This window comes from Orycteropus afer, unplaced genomic scaffold (assembly GCF_000298275.1).
Source record: "Orycteropus afer afer isolate SDZICR_OR568_19922 unplaced genomic scaffold, OryAfe1.0 scaffold00301, whole genome shotgun sequence".
NCBI lineage: Eukaryota > Metazoa > Chordata > Mammalia > Tubulidentata > Orycteropodidae > Orycteropus > Orycteropus afer.
In genome coordinates this window covers 2,350,964-2,359,998 of record NW_006921888.1, presented here as the reverse complement: position 1 = coordinate 2,359,998, position 9,035 = coordinate 2,350,964, and the positions used below count along the sequence as shown (strand labels likewise).

At 36.6% G+C, this 9,035-nt stretch overlaps 1 pseudogene; it reads right to left on the bottom strand.

Moving 5' to 3' along the window:
- The window catches only part of LOC103206157, a 9,471-nt pseudogene extending 5,190 nt beyond the window's left edge, over window positions 1–4,281 (bottom strand).
- Between the last annotated feature and the right edge of the window lie 4,754 nt (window positions 4,282–9,035).

Genomic DNA, 9,035 nt, shown 5'->3' with positions numbered 1-9,035 from the left:
TATATCATTTAGCATAAGAACTATAAGGTGTTTTAGCCAGTATATTAACACATAGGAAATTAGTTTAAACTATATCATGTGAAACACCCTAAATGGTTTTCCTTATATCCAAATTCTTATTTATTTATTTACCTAAAGTGTATATTACAATATTTGTTGTTGTGTTGTTGTTACGTGCCGTATTAAAAGACCTGTAAAGACAAAGTGGACCTGTTGTCTGGTGAAAATACTGAACTAATTTAAAACCACCAGGTTCTCCTCAGAAGGAAGGATGTGGGCAATCTACTTCCATAATGATACTGCCTCAGAAACCCAAAGAGGGGTCGCTGTGAGTCCGGTCTGAGTTGATGACACATAACAACAACAACAATAACAACATATATTTTATAACAATAGCTAACACTACCTGCTCATTTCTAAGTCCTTGATAATATTAACTAACTTAATTCTTCAAAAAAACCAGGATGTAACCATTATCATTAGATTCTTTTCCTATGTAAGAATTGTTCCTCAGAGAAGATAATCAATTTTCTCAAATTTGCACAGATAATAACATTATAGCCAAGAGTCAGACTCTGATAAACTAGCTCCAAATAAGAATTATATTATTTCTGTCTTGCATACAGTCTCTGGAGTAATGATAAATGAAACAGCCAATTTTGCTGTCTAAATAAATTATCTGCACTTTCAGTATACAACTGACTATGAAAACAATTAGATGTACTATCTATGAACAAAAGAAGGTTGAAGAAAACAAAAAAAAAAATCTGTTCTATATAAATAACCCAGTCATTAACCTACAAAAATATTTAATTAAATCTGTCTTCTTTTTTCTAATGAATGAAATTACAGTCTTCTATATGCTCATATATGTACTGATGTACCTCCTGGTAAATAAAAGGTTTACTTCCTGCAGAGAACCAGTTTGTGTTTAGATTATGCAACTTATCCAACTGCCTTCATGTCTCCAGGCCACATGTGCTTGGAAGCATCAATTCTGAATCCTGCCACACCAATGTCGATAAGGTGGTTCAGATAGTCCACAACCTTGGAACACACATAGTCTTCCTGTAGTGCCAGATCGAGAAGACTAACCAGACGACAATCTCTGACCTCTTAAGGCAAAAACTTTGTGTCTGATACATAAAAAGCCATCATTTATCTAAGAATACATTTGATTTTTTCTTCATTCATTTTATGATCAATAGATATTTTTAGCATGTCTTCTTTGCATATCTTTGAAATACTACTTAGCATAAAATTTGATCATGTGAGAAATAAAGAGGAAGAGCTATTTACTTGACTAGAATTATTTTTAATGATTTGAATTTCTTTCTTTTTTAATCAGTAAGATCTGGAATCCTTCTGTTTACCTAGAGATTTTAAGTCTATTTAAAATAGAATTCAATAAGCTATATGAATGCAATTAAAAACACTTAATTGTACTCATGCAGAAATGGTACATAGACCAAGAGGCAGTCTTCCAACAGAACAAGGGGTACTGCACAGCTTACAATTAGGGAAATAGTGCACCAAGGTCGTGTCCTTTCACCATACCTATCCAGTCTGTATGCTGTGCAAATAATCCAAGAAGCTGGACTGTATGAAGAAGAAGGCAGCATCAGGACTGGAGGAAGACTCATTACAACTTGCTGTACACAGATAACTCAACCTTACTTGCTGAAAGCTAAGAGGACTTGAAGCACTTACTAATGAAGACCAAAGCTTTTAGTATGGATTACATCTCAACATAAAGAAAACAAACATCTTCACAGTTGGCCCAATAAGCAACATCATGATAAATGGAGAAAATATTGAAGTCGTCAAGGATTTCATTGTACTTGTATCCACAATCAACGCCCATGGAAGAAGCAGTCAAGAAATCAAACGACATGTGGCATTAGACAAACCTGCTGCAAAAGACCTCTTTAAAGTGCTAAGGAGCAAAGATGTCATTTTGAAGATGAAGGTGCACATGGCCCAAGACATAGTTTTTATCAATCACCTCATATGCATGTGAAAGCTGGACAATGAATAAGGAAGACTGAAGAAGAATTGATGCATTTAAATTGTGGGGTTAACAAAGAATATTGAAAATACCACGACTTCCAGAAGACCAAACAAATTTATTTTAGGAGAAGTACAGCAGTTAGCTCCTTAGAAACTAAGATGGAGAGACTTCATCTCAACTGTTTTGAACATGTTATTGGAAGGAACCAGTCCCCGGAGAAAGACAATGGTTGGTGAAGTACAGGGTCAGTGAAAAAGAGGAAGACGCTCAACAAGATGGATTGACACAGTGGCTGCAACAATGGGCTCAAAGATATCATGATTGTGAAGATGGCTCGGGACCAGGCAGTGTTTTGTTCTATTGAATGTAGAGTCACTATGAGTCTGTGGCACCTAACAGCAAGAGATAATTAAACATATGGGCAAGGCTTTAGTGAGATCACTATTATTTTTTTTTTAATAGAAATTACCTGAGAAGGATCATTATAGCTCTCAATTTCCCCACTTCCAGTTTTACATTTACCATCATTGAAATCCCAACCAGAGAATGGGACTGCTGGAAATTCCCTATTTCCGGGGTTGTAACTTCCGCAAGTACTGCTTGTTCCTGCACTTGCACCACTTCCACACATATGATTAATAACAGCATCCACGTAAACACGGACCTGAAAAGCAAAACTTTTATTTCAGTTTGGAAAAGAAAAATTTTATTTCAATTTGACTTACAGAGAGTTAGAAATAAAATATTAGTTTTTAAATTTTATAATGTATCAATAAAATTCCAAAATATTTCTTGGTTATTCCATAACAAATGTTCTTTAAGATCAAAGGTATATATTGATATATTGACAGGCAACTAATATGAAGGGAAGACCTACATGTATTCTAACCCCTTTAGTATATGTGTAGAAATATGATAAACTGAAAGAACCAGAAAGTTCCATAACTACGAAGAGATTCAAAGACCCTTCTGTTGGATGACAAGAATCAGTTGAAACAAGAGAAATCATTGTATTCGGAAATTTCACTGGGTCACCCTGAGTGAGCAGCAGGCCACATCTATTCTCTACTTAGCATTTGAAGAGCCAAGGGTAGATATATGTCTTTTATTATGCTCCTCATCAAAGACAGAAAATATATATTTAACATTAAGAAATCTATAAGGAAAATGATCAGTGAATTATAGATGGAGACCCATGTAAAATAAAGTGACAGTAAATATTATGGCTGGAATATAAAATTACTAACTAGAAGAGTGGCCAAGAAATGTTTACATTTCAAGGGATTAAAATGTGATAATTTTCTCTGCAAGTACCTTCAACTTGAAGTGAAATACAAAACTTAAATACTATGGGAAACTTTTCTGTTTTAGAGGAACAAGAAGTAGAAAAGAGACATTACTTTCCTACATAGTATTTTTTAATGAAACTTTAATTCACTTACACCAAAATTGTTACATCTTGTCACCATGTCTCTGAATCCATCCTCATTTCCAGATCTTGTACATATCTTGTAGCTAATTGGCTGGTATCTTTCCCAACAAGTTCTTGGAGGATCATTAACTACAATATTTTCAGAGGGTGGAGAGATCTACAAATAAAACAACTTTACTAAGTGTTAAATTAGAGCCTTCTTTCTATTATTTGATGTGTTACAAACTAATCAATAATCTAAAATTATTTCAGGTTCTCTGAATATGCAAATATGTTTCTTTACAACCACTTAAAAATATTCACTGTAAATTGTAAATGTCCTGCTGAAGAAAGATCATGTAAAAAACAAAATATTAAGTTGCCAATAGTTCTGAATTTTTTCTTTCTCACACATTTATTTAAAGTCAAAATTTGCTTTAGCTTCACAGATACAAATTATAATACCATTTGCTATGTTGTTGTTGTTGTTGTGTGCCGTCAAGTTGGACCTGACTCATAGCAACCCCTCCTTGGGTTTCCGAGGTGGTATCACTACAGAAGTAGATTGCCCAACCCTCCTTCCGAGGAGTGGCTGGTGGGTTTGAACAACCAGCCTTCTGGTTAGCAGTCAAGTGCCTTAGCCACTATAGGTACTGCAAACTCTGCCATTTATACTACAAACAATACTTACCTGAACTCCTCCAAATCCATTGGGAGCTAAGTATCATTCACATTCAAGAGCAATGTCATCTCAACGCCACTCAAACAAGTGGACAATAGATGTTCATCCAGGCTTGGCATGAGGGGCATATTGAGCCCAGCAGAACCCAATGGCTGAAAGCAATAGGAAGAACTTCATTTTGCTTGGAGTCAGCAGGGTTTCTCCCAGCAACTATTTATATCCCTGTAAGAAGCATATTTTACAAAGTAAACATTAAAATGAATCAATACTTAGAGCAAACTGTTAATTCATAATATGAAAAGAGTTATCAATAAGAATGTTAACAGGTGAAAAACATCCATAAAATCTCCCAGGAAAATAACCTAAATGACCTTTCAGAACTCAAAGTTTTTCCTTTAAAGGGAATATTAGCTTTTTCAAGCATCTGGCATTATATATATGTAAGCAGTCCTCATTCATGTGCTATTTAATGAAGATTAGATATTGTTTCTGAGGTCCTTTCCTGATAGAAGGAAAATAATAATCAAAACCAATTCACAGTCAAAATATTGCTTTAAGTATTTATTTCCAAACATTCATAATGTTTCAGTTTCAGAAAGAAACAGGGTATTCAATTGAATCTCTTCACCCTAAATTTTTAGTGATTTTAATTTCTGCATTTGTACTTAAGCAGTTATTTGGAAATTGGATGATCAGGAATTGGAGAAACATTCAATTTCAAGCTACTCCTCACTCCCATCAAATTGTGTGTTGAAGGACTACAATAGCATGCTTTCGCTCTATAGGCAAATATCTCTTGAACCTGATTAAACATCAAAGAAAGTAATTCACATTCCTTTCCTTTATATGCAGACTAAGTCCTATAGAAAGAGTAATAGTAAGATGGGAAAAATGTAATCTATTCACTCAATAACTACTGAGTGTCAACTTTTTTGCCATGCACTGTGGAGTCAGGGAGATCAGTTAGAAAACTTTTTTAGTGGTCCAGGAAAGAGAGGAGTGGCCTGGAGCAGGGCACAGACCAAAGAAGTCTGTGTGGATAAGCAACAGGTTTATGCAGAGAGAGCAATAGGTTTATGCAGAGATTAGAGGTGAGGGATGAGAAAAAGAGAGAAATTTAAAATAGTTTTTTGGTAGTGGTACTATTTATTAAAATGAAGAAAAATGAGGAAGTATCAGCTTTGGGAAGGGGTATCAAAGGTGCTATAGCCTTAACTTAATCCTCTATCAATGTTAACATTCTCCTTTGGTAACTTTCTGTGACTCACCAGGTGATAGCAGGTGACAAACTAAAAAGTTCCTTGTGCTTTACAAGAAATTTCATACCACCAGTGTTTAACTAGTGCTTTCCTTCTTTCTTGCATACCTTTCCACCCTCCTTGGGTACCTGGGAACTACCTTTACTTCCAGATACATTTTAAGAAACGTCTTTATGAAGTTTACTCTGGTCTGCTCAGGCCTAGTTAATATATCCTCTTCTTTATGACAGCATTTTAACATATATCACATTACCAAATTATAATCAAAAAACAAACTCAATGCCATCAATTTGATTCCAACTCATAGTAACCCCTATATTCCTTTTGCGGAGTTACTGATGGGTTTGAACTGACAACCTTCTGGTTAACAGTCAAATGCCTTAAGCACTATGCCACCACACTCCTATCAAACTATTTTTGAGTTATATTGTAACACAAATTTTCATGTCCATCCTTCTGGATCAACCTCCTCGAAGTTAGACATCAGGTGTCTAGCAAAACAACTGCTATAATGGTTATGTGTTTAATAAATGGTTACAGAATTCAAACTTCAAGTATCAGGTACTGTGGAAGATATTAGCATAACTTGGATTATGTTCTTCCCCATTTTTTAATTAAAAAAAAATGAATAATCTTTCCAAAATTGTATAACATGCTTCACTCTAGTCTTTGCAAAGCAGCTCTGGTGGCACAGTGCCTAAGGCATTTGACTACTAACCAGAAGGTTGGCAGTTCCAATCCACCAGCCACTATGCAGAAGGAAGATGGGCATTCTGCTTCCATAAAGATTTACTGCCTTAGAAATCCAATGCTAAGAGTCACAATAAACTAGAAGGCAGTGTATTTTTCCTTTTTTTTGGATTTGCAAAAACTTTGAACATATAAAAGAATTATATAAATCTGAGAAGCTGGACTATATGAAGAAAACTGCAGCATTAGGATGGGAGGAAGACTCATTAACCACATGCAGTATGCAGATGACACAACTTTGCTTGCTGAAATTGAAGGAGACTTGAAGCACTTACTGACAAAGATTAAAGACTACAGTCTGCAGTATGGATAACACCTCAACATAAAGAATACAAAAATCATCAAAACTGGACCAATAAACAGCATGATGATAAGTGGAGAAAAGACTGAAGTCGTCAAAGATTTCATATCACTTGGTTCCATAATCAACACTAATAGAAGCAGCAATCAAGAAATCAGAGGACAGGACTTCCAGTAAGATGGCGGAATAGACAGACAAGCTATCACAGATCATCGTCAATGAAGAAAAGAGAAACCAATTAACACAGACACAAAAGATAATCCTGGAGTTCTGAGCTTTGACAGGAAGGATACAGGAGTGGATTAAACACATCTACTAGAGGAACCTGATTGAATAAGGAGATAAATGGAGCTGCAGACTGTCAGCTATCTTGACAGTATAGAGAGTTTGAATACTTCCAAGTGGCGTTAGGACCTGAGACTTAACCTAAAAATCTGCCCTGCTCGCCAAGGACTGCATGGATGACTGCATTGGTGCCTGATGAATGAAAAGGGAAACAGTGAAAAAGGAAGCAAACTGAGCTGTGAACTTTTGCCTTTCTGGAGGGGGCAGCCATTTTGAATGTTTACAGGAGGAGGCCGTTTTGGATATTGAAAGAGACAGTGTTCTCATTCAGATTCCAGGGACCTAAGAATAGGCTCTGCCTGCCAATAACAGCATGTACATATGAGAGGACAATGACTAGAAATGAGACAGATAGTGAGGACATAAGTATTGCCAATCAGCAAGTAGAGGAGCACAGTAATCTGCTTACTCAGATATGTCCAAAGAAAATGAAAATCTTTGGCAAATAACTCCAACAGACAATCACCAATTACATATAAACACAATGTCACAATGTCTTGAAACAAGAGACCACCACAGTCCACACAAAGAGTCAAGACCAAGCAGTAGAAATGAAGGACCAGGACACAGGCCCAAAACACATCCCAGAGGAAGAAGCAGCATTGGAACTCCCTAATATGAAATTCAAAAGAATAATATCTGTTGTTGTTGTTAGGTGCCGTCGAGTCATTTCCAACTCGTAGCAACCCTATGCTCAGTAGAATAAAACATCACCCTATCCGGCACCAACTCCATGATTCTTGCTATATTTGAGCCCATCGTTGCAGGCGCTGGGTCAATCCATATCATTGAAGACCTTCCCCTCTTGTCCACACTCCACCTTACGAAGCATGACATCCTTCTCCAGGGAATGGTCCCCTCTGGCAACATGACCAAAGTAGGTAAGATGAAGTCTGGCCATTCTTGCTTATAAGGAGAATTTTGGGTGCACTTCCTTCAGGACAGATCTGTTAGTTCTTTTAGCAGTCCATGGCACTTTCAGAATTCCTTGCCAGCATGGCAACTCAAAACAATCAGCTCTTCTTCAGTCATCCTTATTCATTGTCCAGCTCTCACTTGCATATGAGGTGATTGAAAATATCATGGTTTGTGTCAGGCACACCTTAGTCCTCAAGGAGACATCTTTGCTTCTCAGCACTTGAAAGAGGTCCTTTGCCTCCGACTTTCCCAATGCTATATGCCATCTAATGTCCTGACTGCTGCTTCCAATGGCATCAATTGTAGAACCAAGCAATGTGAATCCTTTGACAACCTCAATCTTTTCTCCATTAATTGTGATACTGCCTATTGTCCAGTTGTGAGGATTGTTGTTTTCTTTATATTGAGATGTAATCCATACTGCAGACTGTATTCTTCAATCTTCATCAGTAAGTGCCTCAAGTCATCCTCACTTTCAGCAAGCAAAGTTGTGCCGTCGGTATATCACAGGTTGTTAAGAATTGTTCCTCCAATCTTGATGCCATGTTCTTCTTCATACAGTCCAGCTTCTCAGATTATTTGCTCAGTATATAGATTGAATAAGTATGGTCAAAGGATATAACCCTGACACACTCCCTTCTTGATTTTAAACCACACAGTGTTCCCTTGTTCTGTTCGAACAACAGCCTCCTAGTCTATGTACAGGTTCCTCACGAGTAAAATTAAGTGTTGTGGAATTCCCATTCTTCTCAATGTTATCCATAATTTGTTATAATCCGCACAACCAAATGCCTTTGCATAGTCAATAAAACACAATTAAACATCTTTCTGGTATTCCTTGCCATGAGCCAAGATCCATCTGTCAACAGCTATGATATCCTTTGTTCCATGTCCCCTTCTGAATCCAGCTTGCACCTCTGGAGGTTCTCTGTCAATATATTGCTGCAAACATTTTTGAATTATCTTCAGTAAGATCTTACTTGTGTGTGATATAAATGATATTGTATGATAATTTCCACATTGGGATCACCTTTCTTTATAATGAGTACAAATATGAATCTCTTCAAGTTGGTTGGCAAGGTAGCTGTCTTCCAAATCTCTTGGCATAACCGAGTGAGTGCCTCCAGAAGGGCCTCCATTTGTTGAAACATCTCAATGGATATTCCATCAATTCCAGGAGTGTTGTTCTTCACCAATTCCTTCATTCCAACTTCAACTTCCTCCTTCAGTACCATTGGTTCTAGAACATATGCCACCTGAAATGGTTGAACATCAAACAATTCTATTTGGTACAATGACTCTATGTATTCCTTCCATCTTCTTTTGATGTTTCCTTCATTGCTCAATATTTTGCCCAT